Raw genomic sequence first — 19,629 nt, 5'->3', positions numbered from 1 at the left:
TGTGTCTTGACTTACAGCATTTTAGAAAACTTAATAAATGTTAATTATGTGAGTTGACAAAGTTGACAAAGACTTTTTCCAACCTTCTATCACCTGCTCTACATTGAATGAAGTCTAATTCATCTTCCGTTTGAGCTTTGTTTTTTTAAACTCTCTTTTGTAACGAAAGCCAGGTCTTATCTAGGTTCTTTTTCCCTCCCTGGACTGGCTAGGGACACTTCTTTTTTGGGTCAAGTCCTACATTGTCAGATGTATTGGCAAGCAGTATGATGGATTTAAACAGGTAACCCCTGAGTTATGTGGATGAAAGTACTGCAGCTCAGAGTCACAGAGAGAGGTTTCCTGAAGTGGTACTTCCATTCCGCAAAGTAGCACCCTCCCTTTGCGAACTGCAGTGTCTACTATAGAAGTTACAGCTTGGTCCAGCTTCATTCCTGAAACGTGCAGTTTATTGAATCTCGGCATACCTCTGTTTGCCTGGGACTATGTTTTGGGAGGGGCTGAAAGAAGGGAGCAGGTTGCTCACATGCAGGTTGTTGGAACTGAAGCAGAAAGAGCAGCAGCACAACCAAGAAATTCCTTCAAGCTTTCAGAAGTCTCCCAGGGCTAAATACTGGCTTTTCTTAGAAGACTGCTATTTTTATTTAATGATGTGAGTGAGCGTCTTGGAGGAGGATTGGTCTCTGAAGCCATCACATAATGAGAACCATATTTCCTTGTTATCAAAGAAAACAGCAGTTGCACCCCGTGATTGCCGTTTGTGCTCGCCTTCAGCAGTGGAAAGTTTCTAGATGAGTGTTGGTTGAGTCCCGTAACGGTATCTCTGCAGCAGTTACTACCTTCTGGCAAATTATCCTGCCCTTAATGAAAGGACCATCTCTCTGGGTTCATCGGTATAAGAATAGAAGAGACGACATGGTTGTAGGTCTGTCAGATGTCCAGCTCTCCAGCGTGGTGGTGCTTGTTCTCAGCCCTAAGTGATGTGTAGTGCAACAGTGGTGGGAGTGCTTTCTGTAAGAGGCTAGAGTTCAGCCCTGCTTGTTGTTTCTTGTTTTTCCTGTTGTTCTTCTGTACTTTGGACCTTCACTACCCTTAATAGGGGATTTTCTTTGCTCAGACTCTGAGGAAGGATGTATCTTGTGGCGTGGTTCATGCCTAGGGCACCTTCCCAAGTGAAACTTGTAAAGGTGGCATTAAAAATTTCCTGATGAAACAAAGGTATTACACCAGCTCATCAAAGGAATCACTTATTGTGGTAGAATCTAGTGTGTCAGTTGCTTTTCTGCCTCCCGGTGAGGCAGGCAGGTCATTTAGAAACGCGCTTTCCAGGAGCCCACTGAGTCACTCCAGTGAGTGAGAGTGTAGGGCTTTGGCCTGCTTTTTCCTATTGCCGTAAAATGATGGGCAGGGTTAATATCAGATATAGGAAAGGAATAGCAGGCGTGTCTCGGTCGTGCTATAACTTGTCTGAGGCTGCTTCTGGCTGGGTGAAGGGATGAGTGGTTTGAAAATTAAATTAATCATGACTTAGTCTGGTCCCCTCCCGTTCTCACCCTTCCTATCCAGTGTAGCATCTGACTCACCAGCGTCGGCTACCTGACAGCTGAAGGCTAAGCCAGGATCAGACTAGCAGAGATCAAAGGAGTAGCCTTGGTTCCGGCATCTGGGGGTGGCACAGATGTCCTCTCTTTTGGTTCTGCTGGTTTGCAGTCCCATGGCCTCAGCTGTTTTGAATTCTGCCCCGATTCCATGAAACCAAAGCTGTAGACAGTGCTTTCCCAGCTCCTCTGCCTGTGAAAGCTTCCTTGCTCTGATTGCTGTTTAGCAGAAGATTTGCTTTGGTTGTTTATTTGTTCTTTACAGCCTGGAAGAAAGTCCTGCTTGGAGTCAGACTGGCTTGTGCTGGCTGTTTATGCTTGTGCATCCAGGGAAGGATGGCTTGGGAGCATAAACAAGGTGGCAAGACGAGCCATTTTAATATTGAGTGATCTCCAAAATTATATTCTTCTCTTCCTGCCTCTTCTCCTAAAGCAAAACCAAACCAAATAAAATATTCTGAGCTGTTACTGTTCGCGTGCAAGGTTACAGAGATGCTGTCAATGCAAAACAATGTTGGCCTTCACAATGTGAATTGGTGCCATAGACAGGAAAATCAGGCGTATCTTACGGTTTTGTTTTACTGCTTTTAATTATCTTTAGGGATATTTACACTTCTCTGAGCTTTTATCTGCTTCCATGTAGACAACTGATAGCTTGAACTATAGCACAAGAATGTTGAGGTTAGTCTTGAAAGAGCATATGCATTCTTCGAATACTGCCCTGGTTTGCTGCTGCTTTAAAGGAACACAATGGTCTGTTGGTTAGTGGTGTTACTTTGAGGTCCAAGAAAATTGGAAGAGTGTTATGACTTGAGCTAATGGCTTTTGCACTGTAAATATGTCCCTGTGGTCTTTTATGAAAGATGTGAAAGAACTCAGTTTGATCAAATTAGCTGTAGGAACCAGAATACATTTTCTAAATTGAATGTGGTACACTTTTGGTGGTAGCACCAAGTGACCTTTAGTTACAATAAACCATAACAAGTACTGTGCACTCATCTGTAGATGGCTGCTTTACTCTTGATCAATCATAATTTGACACAGATTCATGTGGGATATGTGGAAATTAATATAGTCATCTAGACTGAAGTAGGATGCAAAGATAATGGCAACACAGGGAAAAATTACTGGGTACACCACCAGCCTCAGCATGTCGGATGGGGCTGGCTGTGCTGTTTGCAAGGGAAGGACTAACCAAAATCAGTAGTTATTTGAAAAAGAAAAATGGTCTTGCTTTGGCTTTTTAGGGGCTCTTTTTGTGTGTGTTGTGAGGATCAAAATGATACTTGGTAGAAAAGCAGCGGTATACCCTAAGAATTAGCAGGCCAGTGAAACTGAGTGGTCCCGTCTGAGGCTGATGGCTTCCAGCATCCCAGTTTGCACAGTAGCCAGGGTATGGTGACAGTTTACCTTTTAAAAAGCCATGAAGGAAATGTTGTGAGCCCACATGGCAAAGTCAAGAGGGGAAAATCTTTACTATCAGCTTCTTTATTATAAATATTTAACTTCATACGTTTTTGTACTGCTGGTCAGGTTTTCACTTGACTTTCTCTATTCTTTACGTGCAAAGCGGAAAAAATAAAATGAAGAGAAACAAAATAAGGTTGGTTGGTGCTTGCCTGAGAGGGTGGAAGGGATATTTGAAGCAACGCCTTCAAAAACTTTTTTTACAGGCTTAAAGCAATATATTTATGGAGGCAGATGCGCATGTACCTCTTGTGGAAAACCAATTTAGATGTTTTTGTAGCTTGTAAATGAAAGTTGGCAAAATATTTGAAGGGAGAATAAAAGCTCCCATTTTTCCCATGAAAGGCAATATCACAGGTTGGTTTTTAAGTACAGAATTGTTCTTTGCCACTGAAAGGAACTGGAATTTCAGCTGTCACAATTGCAATTCCACTCTGCTTGGAGATTGTTTAAATACAAATAGATAAAATTGTTCTTGCCAGCCACGTACACCAGTAGGTGCCTAACACTTGCATATGTTGGCAGGTATTTTCAGCTATATGTCTTTAATTAGTTCTGTAAACAAGTCTTGCTCTTTACTATGAGGTGGTATTTTTTTTTTTGACTTGTGGAATAATATTCTAATTTTGGCATGTTATTTGCTCATTTTTCATGCTAGATATGGCTCAAAAATATGGGGTGTGCTTTTCTTTTTTGCAGTCTGTGATTTTAGCTTCTCAATAGGTTGTTTTGTTGTGCTTTTTTTTAAACAGGGAATTTTCTTTGTACGTATCCCTCCTTCCCTGAGATGTTGCTCTTTTGCACCCCAATATTTTATTTTCAGTTAAAGCCCTTTCCTGGTTCCCATGAGGATAGATGGAAACCAGATGCTTGCTTTTTGGATATATTTTCAAGTTCAGTAACTTAGCATGGACTTCCATAAATAAATCTGTAAGTTGCTGAACAACTAAGAGTCACCACCTATTTTTTAAATATTATTTTTGGGGACTGTTTCTCCAGACTCCTGCCGTAATGATTCTTTGGAAGTGAGAAAGATAAAGAATTGTGTATTTCTTCCGTTGTGTGAGATCATGATACCCATGAAACTTCTGGAAAAAGTGTCAGTGAGCAATACAGGCACAAATACAGAATAATACTGAAAAGCCTGGAAAGATTTTTTTGCTTTTATAACATAGAACTTATCTCTAGTTCATAAAACACATCTGAACAACGATAGTGTGCTTTATAAAGGAATTTCTTTCACCTCTCCTTATGCATATAGTGATTTAGGAGAAAAGGAGCGGGGATTGCTTGGCTTTGGAGGTGAAAGGAGGATTCTCAAGGTTATTTACCTCTCTTTCTATATTGTGGTGCTTCAGAAATCTTTTTGGGTACAGTAGGCTGGCTGTAAGCAGTTACTACAGTTCTGCTTCCAGCTCTTCGATGAGTGACAGTACTATTTTCACAAATGAACACAGGTGTTACAACACAATAGATGAATTTCTGAATTTCAGTGATAGCTATGGGTTTGGGGCTTGTTTTTTGTCATCTTTATCCTCCACTCCCTCCCCCCACCCCCGGCCCTTTGAAGGCGCAGGATTGCCCAAGTGTCACAGGTGAGGTGAGGACCTGCTGGATATTTCTGATGTCCACGTTGACAGGTCTCTGAGCCAAAATTCAGATGAGCCGTAAGGCTGGTTCTGCAGTTGGTAAACCCAAGTATTAAAAACTGTGGCACTTATTTTATCTGCCTGCCTGAGTATGAATCTTGATCATACCGTTCTCCCTCATCTTTTTGGTTTTTCTTTCAGGAAACATGAAGTCTAGACTTGTAGCTTAAGAACATCTGAAATTCTCATGATTTGAGGTGGGGTAATACGGAAAAAATGTTATGGATCATTTCATTTTTATTTCTAAGGTCATTTTTCAAGTTATCTAATTCAGAAAGGGTTTTCTGCAATAAGACTAGCTCAATATGCTTTTTACTTAATATTTTTATTGTTCCCAGTCTTGCTTTTATTGGAAAACAATATGATGATATTACCATTTATTGTGTTGAGAGTCCTGCTCCGCTTTGGAAGAGAATGCACAGGAGGAAGAGCCTTTTGCTGTGTGGGGAACGTATGTTCTGACAATCCATGGACAAAATGGATACTCCTGTTCCCATTTGGAAGACGGGGAGGTGAGGCACCTTGATGTAGACCAGGTTTTAAGAGACTTGAGTCCTTTGCCCCTCAGGCATTGAAATATTGCCCTAGTGTAGGTTAGCTGTAATGTATTTAATTTCTCAAAAATAAAACCCAGCAGTGCAGGGAATGGCACCATGGAACCCAAGAGCCAGCCTTGGTCATTGTTAAAGGGGGGTCTGAAGTCCTAAAGTTTAAAAGTTTAAATTGTCTCCATAGAAAGGTGAGAAAATAGTGTAACTGCTAAATCGAATGGCAGGAGAGGCTATTATAATATAAATAAGAGGAGTGAGCAGAAGAATGCAAGTACAGAAGGGATTTTGAGCTATTAAAAATGCAGGCTTCACTTTAGATGATGGTTAAAGCTCATACTTTCAGGTTTATGAGTACTGGGTTCATTGGGGTGGGTATTTTGTTTCCATAAGCCATATAAGGATGAGCTTTAAGAAAGCTATGATAAGAATGCATTTGGAAGTCTTATTTTTCTCCAACTTTGGTTTACTAGTCATCATCATTTCCCTTACATAGGCATTCTGACTTCAGTTTTGTTTTTCAGTGATGTGCTTTTTTAGCATACAGAAGAAGGTTTATTGTCCAGTGCCAGCTGAACGGGGGCAATAAATTGGTTGAAACTATCACAACTTATGAGTAATTTTTTCTAAAGCTGAAAACAATTTTTTTTGCTAGAATCCTTTTTTCTCTAATGTTAATTCTTGCATAACTTCTTTCAGGGATGTCAAAACTGAGTGTTGGATGATTAAGGAAATAAACACCATTATCCCTTTCTAATTGAGAAAGTTGAGACACAAAAAATTACAAAACCCTTAAGTAGGGGTCTTATGGCTAGGAATATATAGACAAACTGTATTTATAGTGTAGCTGCTACTCAAAAACCTCAGGCAATTTATTTCTCAATGCTAGATTGTTACTTTCAATCATTAATACGAGTTGTCAATAATTACGACTGAAAATAAACTAGCTGAAAAGTAGTGCCTTCCAGACAGAGGGTCACTTCTCTTATTTTGGCCATGTCACTGAGCTCTGAGGTGGTGGCTGTTCCAGGAGTTGCTCAGTGGAGCCCCATGTAGCCCTGCGAGACTGAGCATTCCTGCTGAACTTTCCGTCATTGACCGCAGACCTTTTCTTATTCTTGCATTAACCTTTTTCTGATCCGTTGCTGATCTTAAATGGTGATGGCCTCCTCCCTGCCAAATGCCAGCACTTCAGCAACTTGAAGCATTAAAGCTCTCCAGTGAACTTTTTTAGGGGGGGAAAAAAAAACCCCAAAACTGTTGTCAAAGTTTTTGGTAGCCTGTAAGGTCAAAGCAGTAGAGGTTTGGGGAATTAATCTAACCAGCTTAATGATGCAGATACAGATCTGCCTTTCTCTGCATATTAAAATTCCTGAGTCTTTCTTGTTTTATCATATTATTTTTATGGAATTGTGTGTTTCCAAAGAAGCATTCAGGCTACAAAACATCAGGTATGCAGAAATAGGAAAATGCAGTAATAGAAAAGTCTACATTAAAAACAAAAACATATTACTTTGGGCTGCAGAAGAGGACCTGCTTGACCAAGCAGGAAAAGTAGTAAGATGAAGAATGCAATATGGCTCTCGGAGTTTCTTGGTTAAAAGTATCTGGTGACTTGTTCTGTGATCCCCGTCATGATCTCTGTGATCTCTGTTTCAGCAGCACTCACTCAACGTATGTTGAGAAGCTCTTGCTGAGGTGGAAGGGGAGCAGAGCCGTGCCAGTGGAGCTACTGGGGGCTCAGCCTGGAAGGCAGGTGGATGTGAGGGTTTGCATAGGCTGCTGGCACCGGCCTTGGGAGCTGTTTTCGTTGTGGAAGTGTAAAGGACTGCACGTGCATCTGGTGGGGGGCTGCCTGCCCAGTCGGACCCTCGCCCTGCCCGCGTTGGGCTTGCCCCACGTGTGGGTCGGCTGCTGGATGGGACTGAGGAGAAATGCCCTGCAGAGCTGGGGCTTTCCTGGCCCGCCGCACGGCCGGGCTAGCTGCCGACAGACGTTCGGTACGTAGTTGGCTGAGGAGGAGCTGATCCAAGGTTGTGAGCTTCGTGGCATGAAAATTGCCAAGTGCTTTTGTCAGCCTGACCTTTGGGCTGGGAAATACCCTGATCTGCAGGGCCAGCGCTGCCGCGCAGTGTGCAACCATCTGGCACTGCTGAGAAACCTGCTTTTACTCTGTAAACCTGCACAATCTGTTTCCTAGCCGACGTTTCTTTGAAGTAAATCCCACAAACTCTGTGCAGGCTCTTCAAATTCTTGTGAGCTCCATGAACGTCGGCTTCAGGACTTGGAGGTGAGGTGCTGCTGCTCTAGAGCCTGGTGGTTCTCACCCCTCGGCTTGGCTGGTGGTGTCTTATTGAAGATTTTCTTCACTCCTCAAAGAGTGGGCTGGTGCCTTCCCAGGCCACTCCTGAGACAGTGTAACTGCTGTGTGCGCCTCAGGTATGGGGTGACAGCTGACCTGAAGTCTTCCAGGCTCCTCATACCCTTGCATCTTGACAGGAGCTTTTCTAGAGCTGGAAGGGTTTTGCCTGTGGCTTTCTATGCTGTCCGTTGCAGTGCAAGCAACAGAGTCAGCTTAAGTCCTCCTGTTTTATCTGGTTTTGAAATTAAGTGGCACTGGGTAAAACGTCTTCCAAAGAACTCAGAGCTAACGAATGGTGCTGGTTTCTTCTTTCCATGCAAAGATGTCATAGTGGTGCATGCACTTTTTCTTTGGAGGCAAAATAGAAAGCTTTTGCTCCTAATTTAGCAGCTGAGCAGGTTTTGCTAGCTAAGCCATGCCTTTGGAAAGCCTGCCCACAAACTAAATTAATGGAAGGGTACAGCTCTTGCTTCCAGCTGGAATTCAAAATCTTTTGTTGCTCACAGCACTTTGCTGCACGTCAGCTAGCAATTAGGTGAACCACAAAACATGCTGCAGCTAAGTGAACCTGACAAACTAAAGGCTTGCCTGGAAGTTCAAAGCAAAGTTGCTGGGATGAAATGGAAGGTTGCAGTGTAAAACTGGGGTTCAGTGACTTCTGCAGGATTGTATCTACTCATCTGCCAGGAAAGCTGGTTGGAGTGAGGGCTAGTTAAGCAATAGCAGCCTTCCTTATGGTGTGTACTTCAGAGCCTTCCTGGGGATCTTGGAGCTGCAAAATATCAGGATTTGTAAAGGCTGTTCCATTTCTTGAGGTTGATACAGTGTGTGTTGTAAGAACGTACATAAAGATTGTGGACAATGGCAGGTACCAAAGAAAGATAATTATTTACTGAATGTCAAAATGTTTCCTTCAGTTTTAAGTGTAAAGACATTTTCTTTCCTTAATTTCAGTTGCAACCCCACCCCATGAATACCACTGCAAGGCCGTGTGTGTGTGTGGGCACAGAAAACGAAGCAAAGGAACAGCCCTGGAGTAAAACATTTAAGTCAGTGAGAGTTAAAGAAGAGACATGTAATGTGGATGTGGTTTTACTTTATTCTTTTCAGTTTTAGTTTTTTTGCACCCAGGGAAATTGCAGCTCCGAGGCGATATTTTCTGCAACTGCAGCAAGTAAATAATTCTGCTTCTGGGGTTTTGTCTACATACTGTATCATGGTGGGCTGAACCAGAGGGCAGTCAGATTAGGAAGATATTTCAAAACTCCACCTTCATTTGTATGAAAATAAGGATGCCATCATGTAGTAATCGACTCTTATAAGCTGGGAGCCTATACATTCAATTTGGGGTAAAATTTCAGGGTTCTTACTCTTGTAGTCCAAATCCTTGATGGAATAAGGGCTGGCCAGTTGAGAGGCTGTTTGGGGGGATAGCTCGGATGTTATAAATCACCAGAGCCTTGTAAGCAGCTGGGTGGGAGATGAGTTGGGGCATCACTGGAGGGTAGTGAGTGCTTGTGGGAGGAGGTTTGCGTGTCTTGTGTAATCTGAGTCCCTCACTGAAAATGAAGGGAGAAAGTGTTGGATCCCAGAAGTTCCCACCTGTTTCCAACAGATCAAGTGGCAACTAAAGGGCCTTAACCACTGGTCTTGCTTTTTTATTTCCTTAACCAGTGAGAAATGTCTGTGCTTCTGCTTTGTACAAGTCGTATAGCACAGATATCTGACTAACATGACAAAATGTAATTCTGAACTTTGTATGTTAATTTGTGGTTTGCTTGTTTGTTTGTTTGTTTTTAAATTGCTTATGTTCGGACAGAGAAGTAAAGATGTTCGCTGTAAGGTCTGAAACCGTGCATGTCTTTCATATATGTTGGGACTGGCCAAAGAATAAATGTTTATCACCTATTGTTATTATACGGAGTGTGTTCTTTAATTCCTACATTTAAGATAGATATGAAAATTAATTGCCTTCTGTTATAGTTCCACTATAGGGATTAAACCAGTCTGATGTACAATATGAGACTTTTTAAAAACAAAGATTCAATCACTAAAACAAAAAATATACAGTGAAAAAGATTATATGAGTTTCAAAAGTTACAAGCAGATCATTAGAAAGGTAGTAGTTCTGGCTCAATATTTAGATGTACAGTAGTTTAGAAGCCTATTTTCTCTCAATTTTGAAACTAAACTAAACCTAATCTGTATTCTAGCTGAGGTCTGGCACGATTGATCTGTCTCTGAAGACAGGAACAGTGATGAATTATCCAGATATATTTTATGTACTTCAGTAGGAGGTATCGGGAAATGAGATTGTTATACTTGATCTTGGCATGTGCTGGATGGCCAGCATGCCTCAGCACGTGAAGTGAGGACCACTTTGCAGTGCCTTGCCTGGGTAAAAGACCAGTTTAATAATAAACTGCTGCTTGTGATGTAAAGTAACTTCCTGCAATACCAACAGTTTCCTCTTCTATCTTTCAGAATTCAAAAAAGCTTGTTTTGAGGGAGTATGTCTGCAGGCAGCAGGGAATCACCTGATGTACTTAACTTGGTTTGATTTATATACTCTTACTGAAAGCAAGGACTAACGTTCGCAAGCTGAAACTTTATCCAGAAAAGATGTCTGGGTTGATTACGGTGGTAACTATCATTACTGGGAGTCTGACGATAATCTGCAGGTTGCAAACTCCTCAAGTCAGTTTTGCTTCTCTTTTTAAGTTGATTTACGTTCCTGGTGTTGATGTGTTTTCATTACTATTGAAGGGTGGAAGCAGGACATGCAATACATGCTCAAACATCCCCTCTCATAAGAGGTGCAACTCTTCCTAAGCAATCTTTTCATAGCATAGATGCTTGTAAGTAATAGATTGAATTTATTTCCAAAACATTAAATATATGTATTTCAGGAACGCAGGAATATAACTAAGCTAATCTTTGTTATAGAAGTCTAAGAACTCTCTTGAAAACCACAGGAGTTAATTTTGTGGACTGTTGATACGTACGTGGCGTGCAATAAAGATTCTATTTAATGGGTAGAAATGCCAGCTTCCTACATGAGGGGGAAAACACAGACTCTCAGCTGACAGTGCAATACCAAATCAGCCTTTCTGTAGTCGTTATATCCCAGGAGATTTGGGCTGCACTACCGTTTCCAAGAGCTATAGTGGCCGTAGAAGTTTGGTCTGGGCACTTTTTATTTTTCCTTGTCTCTTCTCTTCACACAGATGATACTGAAAGCATGTGGTTGTTTTTTTGGATTTGTTGGGGATTTTTGGGGGGTGGGTGGAAGTTGGTGTTTGGGTTTGGTTCAGAAGGCAGAAATTGAGCCATTGAATAGTTCAGATCTTGAGTGCTGACAGGCAAGCAATGTTTGCTCCTAGTGAGATTTCCCAGTTAAGTCCTGCTTTTTAGTTATTCTGAGGAAAAGGTTCATAGCTGTGTTTCAGGAAGTTTTGGTAACTGTTTTCCTCCTATTTATAAATAATTCTCAGAGGGAAGTGTAGGTTGGTTTGGTGTTTTTTTTTTTTTTTTTTTATTTATTTAATGAGTTACAGCAAGCCATCAGAAAAGTGGTATTGTTAGGATTTTGTTATATTTTTGTTTCACTTGAAGTGATTTTCCTGCAGTGTTTTTCTCCAGGAGGCCTTTGCAGTTCTGGCTTTCATTTCCTTATTTTCTAATGGACTTCTGTGGTATTCATGGTGACAGTCACTGATACTCCATAAGCACTGCTACATAATGTAGCAAAATGGTTTTTTTCCGTTTCTGTAGTAATATTACCCACTGTGGGAAATACAGTAATGATGCTGTATTACTTGCAAAGTATTTTCCATTAATGTTCTTGATATTTCAGGTGGCGTTTTATTTGTCAGAACTGATTTAGTGGTTAAGCATAGGATTTCTAGTTCCATTTCTGGATTTGCAGCAGGCTGGCTTTGGCTTTAATGTTTTATTTCCTAAAACTAAAAGTTTCCTCTTTTTTGTCATGCAGATAACCTTTATTGACCTTTCACACAGTCAAATCTGATCTTACTTGATAGCTGTTGAGGCTGCTCTGCAGACTTCAATAGAAGATACTAAGAAAAATGAAGTATCATGGAGACCATTAAATCAGGGGTGACTGTTACCAGTCACTTTTGTTTAGTTCCTTTCAAATTAAAGTGCCTGTGTTCTCCTCCCAAATATTCTCTTGCTGTTAAGAGCCCCGTAGGCAAATACTGATTGTTGCACTTATTTTTACATTTTGGTGATGACATAAATATGCTTTGAACTGGTAAATATTACTTAGGTTTTGGAGTGTGGACAGGGTTCATTTCCCAAATAGAAGTTTCCTACAACAAAATAAAATGAGAAGAAAGGTGTGCTCTTGGATGTTCTGGTGCAAAACTCACTGTAGATTTTCAGTGCCCTGTAAAATAGACCTGAGAGTTTAATCTTTTAATGCTGCTCTTACTTCAGCATTAGAGGTAAAATCTAGCTTTGTCTGGTGGTTGGATAACAGAGCACCGTGAACATCTTGATTTTTACATCCCTACCACTGCTTCACATTTTCTGTTACACTGTGCTTTGTCCTGACACTGAAAAGGATGTGTTTCAGTGGATGTGTTCTGATCTGAACACTAAGCCTGAAAAATAATAAGAGAATTGGAAAAACTGTAGGGATGGATTTGTCTTAGAGGAGGAGCGTATTGGATCAGTGAACCTGTTAGTTTGGTATCCAGACCTGTTGTGGCTGGTATCTGATGATTCAGCAGCAGGGACGGTGAGAAGTAAATCATGCCTCTAATAACCTCTGCGTGGTGAAAACCTGGATGCTTGCACAAGAGGTGTGGGTTTGATTATCATAAACACTTGTAACTAATAATTGAGTTGGGGTTTTATGGGCATATGTCTATATTTAGGGATATATATCCCTCAACATGACTCTCGTCCCAGACAGGCTAACAATATCAAGGGCTTGTGCTGTGTGCAGATGAAAAGTATTTTCTCACATTGCCTTTTTTTTAAAAAGTGCACTTTCCTCCAGCTTTGTGCAGGGTGTATCCCCACTTTCACCTAATGCACAGTGAGTTGTTCAGAAAAAAAATGTCCATTTTCTTTACCTACTTCTGTACACCTTTCTTGCTTTTGACAAAGGCTCAGGTCTGGTGCAGACCCTGACAACTTCCAGTTTGAGACTTGAGATAGGAATTCTTGAGGATTCATCTGACAATTCGGTTTGGTCACAGCTGAATCTTTATTCCCACCAGATTGTCTTTGCAGTTGCTAATGTGCATGTTCTGTCAGTCACAGAGATGCAGAAGTTTCAAGTGTTGAAAGGACTTTGATTCCCAGCTGGGGCAGAGCCCCAGAGGACATGCTTCCCACCTGACCTTGTGGTGCTTCTGCTGGAGCCCTTCTGTATTTGAGCCGATGCACAAAAGGTGCTGGGAAAGGAAAATTTCCCTTCTCTTCCTTTGAATGAGTAAGGAGATTTGAGAGACCTTACCTCTCTGTTATAAAGGTTTTGAACTGCTCTTTTAACCTCCTGCATTTGCTTGGTGTTTGCTCCACAATACTCCTCTGTCTTGTGTGTGACCTGACACCACCGGCTGCTGGTGGAGACATCAGACCCTTGTTCTCCCCATCCCTGAGGCAACTAATCAATACAAGGGAAGTGTTTGATGCTGCCCATTTCAGGGGAGCTCTGAGAAGCTGGACTCTAGATAACAGATCATAAAGATGAGAGCAGAGGGAGCAGAGCAGGAGGGAAACAACTGTCAGAAAGAACAGCATCTTTCAAAGGATGAGGAAGTTTTTAAGGAAAGTGTAACTTTTGGGAGAAGCAGCACAGAGATGTTAGTGTTGGCTCTTATCTGAATCAGAAAAGACTGCATTATGGTCTTTTCTGCAAAAATATAAGGTGACAAAGACTTAGCTTTGCTTTTGGTCTACGAGAGTTTAAAACCAAGACCACTAGCAATAAATATATAGTGACAAAATAGGAAGAAGGAAAAAAAAAAGTTATTGCAAATATCTCAAGAACACTTTGGGTAGCAATTTGCCCACTTAAACAGCCAGGCAAGTTTGCTTGCTTGCCTTAGATGCTCAAAACAGAACTCATGTAGCTACAGTGGGGGAGTTGTGCCCGTTTGAACCAGAACAGAACCTGGACATATTTATTTATTTTTCCTTAATGACATCTCCTTCTCTTAAAATGAGTAAATTATTCTTATTCTTGCTTATTTTCTCAGTTTAGGCTAAATTGCACTTGAGGCTAACAAAGTGTTTGTTGCATACTTTGTAAAATATTGGTGCAAGTTTGACTTTAGGTTTTTCCCAGCATTCTTGTGGACTCTGTAAGTTGAGTGTAGTTCGTCTGTTAAAATGAAATTTGTATGTGATTTCAATCTGTCTTACAGTTAAATTCAAAACAGATTTATATGCTTTCATATTCTGGGATCTTCAATATTCCTCTTAATGCCTTAAAACTTTTAAGCTTATCATGTCTGCGGAGTATTTTCCCCCACAGTTTTGGCAAGATTTAATTTCCTAACACTTCTAACTCTTACCAAGATACAATAAAAATACTACTTAAAAAACCCAAACCAACACAAAACAAAAAATCCACAAGGATTTGATGTTATTTTTATGTGGGTGTGGCTGAGCACAAAATCTTCCAAATTATTTTTTTTTTTAAAAAAAGAGTGAAATTTGGAAGGTTATGAGTCATTGTCTGAGACACACATGAGCTTTATAGAGAATTTATGTCAGCAGGTGAGACTGTTTTGAAGCTGATGTTTAATGTTGCCTCCTGTTTTCAATAAAATCTTCACCAGACAATTACATGGGTTTTCTGAGTGGCAATTGTTTTGGGGGCTTGCTTTTGGGCTAGTCTGTTTTTTGCATTTAAGCTGTGACTGGTTGCTGCTGGACAGGGAAGAAATATCTTGGCAGAAGGAAACAAATTATGGAAATAATGTGAGATTCAGCACAGGGGACTTTTAACACTCCCTTGATGCGTTTTGGAGGTAAAATAACCAAACCCAGAGTAGTTGTCTATTGACCACATAGTAACCTTTCTAACTACTAATCTTCTATGTGAAAAATGGAATGTAGAATACATTCTTAAAATGTATTACAGAGTTTAGAAAGCCAAAGTTTTAATGAGCACAGTGACTTCAGAGATAACTAATGCTTCTCTATTATTAACTGATTATTTTTCCTTCACATACAAAGCCACTCCACATGAGCAGACTATAAGTTTCAGTGACACGTGAATTCAGTAAAATACATGTACTGGGCCTAAATATAACAGTTTTTGCAAGTATTTGTGTAATATTTTCCACTCAAGGCCTCTCAAGTACTGAAACGTGTAAGTGTGCCTGCTGTCGGTAGTGTTCTTCGAGTCCCTTGGCCGAAAGAGTAGCCAGGTACCTCCTTTCCAAGTTTTGAGGGGAAGGTATGGCTTGACAAGTCAGTCATTTTCCACAGTCTTATTAACCCATAAGACACCACCTCATTAATGTGATAGTCAAGTGAATGCTGGGATTAGTATTTTTGTGTTGCGTCTCTTGAGGCTGCCTACAAAGGAGCAACGTTGAATAACTTAATTACAAAGAGAGTATGGTTGTGGGATTTTTGGACCTCTTAGACTTGGATGAGGGGGGTTTCCTACAGCAGGAAGCTCCTAGTGCAACTTGAGCGAGTTGGAGCAAGGGCAGACTGAAGTTCCCCTAGTGGCAGGGCTGCTAGAGTAAGGTGACACGAACAGGTATCTTGGGCTAACGTGGAAGTTGGAATGAAGTAAAGTTTCAGCATGACTTAGGTAAACAACAACCTCATTAAATAAAAAAAAAAAAAGTCTAACAAAATCAATATTAAATCTCAATTATCATTTAGGATGTATTTTGGTAGGAGGTGGGAATGGAGAGAAGAGAATTAGGTGTCTCATGTAAGTGAAAATTGTTTTTTGCATTCCTAAGTACTTCTGTGAAAAGTTATTAAGGTTGCAGGTTTTTTGGTTGTGTGGTTTTGGGTTTTTTAGGATCCAGGAAAATTTCGGAACTAGTATCTTAAATGAATGAAATCTATAGGTCACTTTTTTTAACACAAACAAGTGATCCTTACTTACATTACTTGTTAGTGAAGTATTTATGACACACAATGTAGTTGGTGCGTATAATAAAGAACAAATAACACAGATTCTGTCATACAGTATATAGAGGTGAGTGGAGATAGCATGCCAGTACTAAAATTAATAATACATCAATTCAGTGTTGTTACCGATTGTTTCAAATGGGAAGGGACAAAGGCTGGAGAAATCAGGACTGCATACCATGTAATCATCCGGTAGTATCATCTGGTAGATTTATGTTGGTAAGGAGGATGGATTCCAGATTTGTATGTGTTTTTTATACTAGAAATAAAAAAAAATGCATTTTGCAATAAGACAGTTACAAATTTGGAATTTCTCATGATGTGGAGGAAAAAGGGTTCTTTGTTTAATGAGAAGGACTTAATCTGCTGTTAAAGATAATGGAGCCTGAGGCATTTTCTCCAGGAAGGCTGCTAATACAGTATCTTGCAGAGCTGGACCTGAACTGTTTCTGCCGTAAGCCAGCAATTAACAGACACAACACACCCTTGATCAAGATCTGAATAAAGGACATGGTGAAACTATTCCTTTCATTTTCCTTTTCTTTCTTTGCAAAAGAGAGATGAAGAAGGTTCTAGTTTGCTATGTGGCTTTGAGAGTTTAATTTTATGGCAAATTTTTATTTTAAAGCTACATCTTTAATGTTGATCATGGATATTTTTCCTGGCTAAGATGTTTTTTTTTCCCCTCTTTTTTTTTTTTTTTTTTTTTTTTTTTTTCCTCCTCAATACATTAGCACTAGAGAATGTCTCCTTGTTAAGATGAGATATCATAGCTGCACACTGTGAATGAGGCCAAAAGGAAGAATGAAAGTGAGCCGGAGTAATTGCAAACATCATTTATTTACTTTTCACTACCCTATTCATTGTGTAATTTGCCCAAATGATCTTATTTTTTAAAAATGTGAAGAATTCATCTGATCCTTTTCATGATGCACCGCATTCCTGCTGTTTGGTTTTTTTTTTTTTTTTTCTTTAAACAGCAAAGATGACTCCTCTCATGATGAGTCACCAAATCATTAAGTTACCTCTTGGCATTTCAGCATTTTTCCTTTTTGTCTCTCAGTCTGAGTCAGGTTTTGTTTGGTTGGTTTTGTTTTGGGTTTTTTTGGTGGTGGTTTTTTTTTTTTTTTTTAATTGCTCTTACTAAAAAGAATCAGTCAGACCATGTGGTTACCCATTCCGCTAAAGATGTGGAAGTGAAGGTACCGTATATGCCAGAACAAATAGTGCTGCTTTAGGTCACTGTAGATTGCTAATGGTCAGGCAGGGAGGCAAGAGGAGAAACTGGCAGAAATGAGCAGAAGACCCAGCTGATAATCGGATTTCTGCGATGGCAGGTGTGGAAGTCTTCTAGCGTGGGCTTAGGGAACTCTTGCAGTTGCAATCATTTCAAACTCTCTGTACCTGTAGGGCTGGTCAAGCCCATAGGAAAGACTTGGGGGTAAGCAAGGAGCAGCCCTAGTGAGAGCTCTCCAAAAAACAGGTTTTGTGTATGTGGTTGGTGAAGACAACTATGGGATGTCGTGTATGGAGACTAGAAGATGGCCAGCACTACTTTGTTGGTTTCCAAACCATGGTAGCCAACCCAAGCTTTCTATAACAACACAGAATATTTTTCAGGACTGTGAAGAAATGCTTTCTCACTTTTGCATGAGACTGCAGAAATACTAAGCTTTCCACAGGTCAGTGACACATTTTTCTTCCTTTTCATGGATGTTTCCTCTTGGAGATAGCATTTGGCCCAAGGTAAATAATATTGGTCCCTGGTCTGCTTAATGTAAATGTGGTGTTAAGAAAAAATGTCTGGAGAGCTGATCTTTTGATTTTTGTACAAAGAGATTGCCCAAGAAGCGCAATTTACAGTGTGGAGACCAGTGTTTCACATCATGTATTTCCTAGCTCCAAGTCAAATGCACACCTAGAAACTGTTGTAGGAAGCAGCTGAGACCCATGACATCCCCGCTCCATGCCACCCCCCCACCCCCCAAAAAAAACCCCTTCAAGTAGTAGACTATGGAGTTGCACCTCCTCACCAGCATTGTCCGTAGAACAATAATCTGGAGGATACAGTTAGCGTGCAACTGCTTGTGATGAATGTTTTCTGCAGGCAGTGAGCCAATGCTTTCAGAGTTCTGCTATTTCAGGTAAATAATTTAAATGTTCCCCAGTTCCCCCAACTCTGTTCTCAAATAGCAGATTTTCTGGCTAATACCTTTGAAAGCCTGTGTAGATTCTCCTGTAAGAATGGTGGCGATTTGTCATTCACAATCTCAAGTGAAACTTTTCTACCTGTTTCTAGTTTGACCTGTGCCACCTGTCCAATGCCTTCTTGAAAGTTCAGAGACTTGTTAGCTTTCATGTAAATTGTGGTGCTGGTGACTTTGCACATTTATTTTAAGCAGTATCTGTAGATATTGAGTGAAAGACTTAAGGAAACAATGTAAAGTTGGCCACAGTTTATCTTCACATCTTAAAATAACACAGATGCCTCAGAGAGTGGCATGATCTTTAGTGACATTTTAATTCTGTTGGCACACTTTGGAATAGCCAGCTGGGACATCACAGGCAGACTTCAGTTTTAAAGCCTTGTAGATACCATCTAAATGCCAAACTTTTGACTAGCAAAATAATGCATTTATATGTAGATATATGTAGATGAAACACGTGGTAATCAGAAGTGCCGCACAGTGTATGCCGGTAATTGTGAACAGCTGCATTGTTCTAATGCAATATTTTGTTAAAAGTTTTCTTAACTCTTCCACGCCCCAGAATACATGTCTTTCTCTTGTCTAAATATTACTCATGGGTTTATATCTATGCTTTTTTTTTTTTTTTTTTTTTTTTTTGAGGATACAGAGAATCATTTGGGATGCATTAGTCCTTGATTATATTCTCTCAAGGGAGTGGAAAGTATAAGCAGACTCAGAGACACTTAAAAAAAATAATCCAACCCCATTCTCACACAGCAAACGAGCAGTATCTCGCCCTGAGGATCTTTGCTTTGGTGTCTGAAAACAAGCATCACTGTCGCAAAGTTGTGTAGCGTTTGTGTGTGGTGTCTGATATGTTGCATCGCTTCCTTCCTGCAGGCTTTAGCTGTATCTGAAATATACAGTGCTGCTACAGAAATACCTCATTTTCTGTTTCAGCTTGATTACTGTTCTTTGTATACTGTTGGCTGCTCATTGCTCAAAAAGGGGAAAAAATGCCTGGCCAAATCTTGATGCAGTTTACAAGGGAGTAGGCGAGAGTATTGAAGGGCAGGGCGCTTGAATGTGTCAACATGAGCTGTCTGGCTCCATGTGTTAGGCCGACTCCCTGGCCTGTTTCCATGGAGTCTGTAATACAGGCTCTGCGAGGCATTTGTTAAAAGAGGTAATGATAAGTTTAGATATGGCAGAATTATTATTTTTTTCTTGGAACAATCGTGCCTCTCTTAGCGGATAATAAATTACTTCTCAAATTTTGCCTGCTCTGTTTTTATGCCAGGTACAGTTATTAAGTTAGAGCCTGCCTGGCCCATGCGGGCAGTCTGAAAATGTTACGTTTGATTCACTGAAAAAATGAAAGCCTTTAAGCTGTACGTACCAGCAACTTGATCCAGTAACTGGACAGGATTTTATGTGGTATGAGGGTATGAAACACTCAAAGTTCTCCTGTCAAGTGACTGAACCAGAAGTTGAGAGGCATCAGCTTCTGACAAAATCTTCTTAGTTTCTTGGGTAGCATATTTTTTTAAGAAATACATAGCCTGCATATACTTTATGCCTGCATAAAGCTAATCAAATTCGTTATATGACTGAGATGACAGGGATAGTTTAATTGATCACTTTCTGTATTTGTTTCCCTACAAATTGCTTCAT

The 19,629-nt window shown here is 40.3% G+C and overlaps 1 protein-coding gene across 12 annotated transcripts in view; it reads left to right on the top strand.

The window, feature by feature from the left end:
- Window positions 1-19,629, top strand: part of PDLIM5 (PDZ and LIM domain 5) — a 132,884-nt gene that overhangs the window by 41,619 nt on the left and 71,636 nt on the right. The gene's annotated exons all lie outside the window — the stretch shown is intronic.

This window comes from Falco naumanni, chromosome 1, assembly GCF_017639655.2.
Source record: "Falco naumanni isolate bFalNau1 chromosome 1, bFalNau1.pat, whole genome shotgun sequence".
In the NCBI taxonomy this organism is placed as follows: domain Eukaryota; kingdom Metazoa; phylum Chordata; class Aves; order Falconiformes; family Falconidae; genus Falco; species Falco naumanni.
The sequence above is the reverse complement of the archived record's forward strand: the minus strand, read 5'-3'. Positions and strand labels throughout refer to the sequence as shown.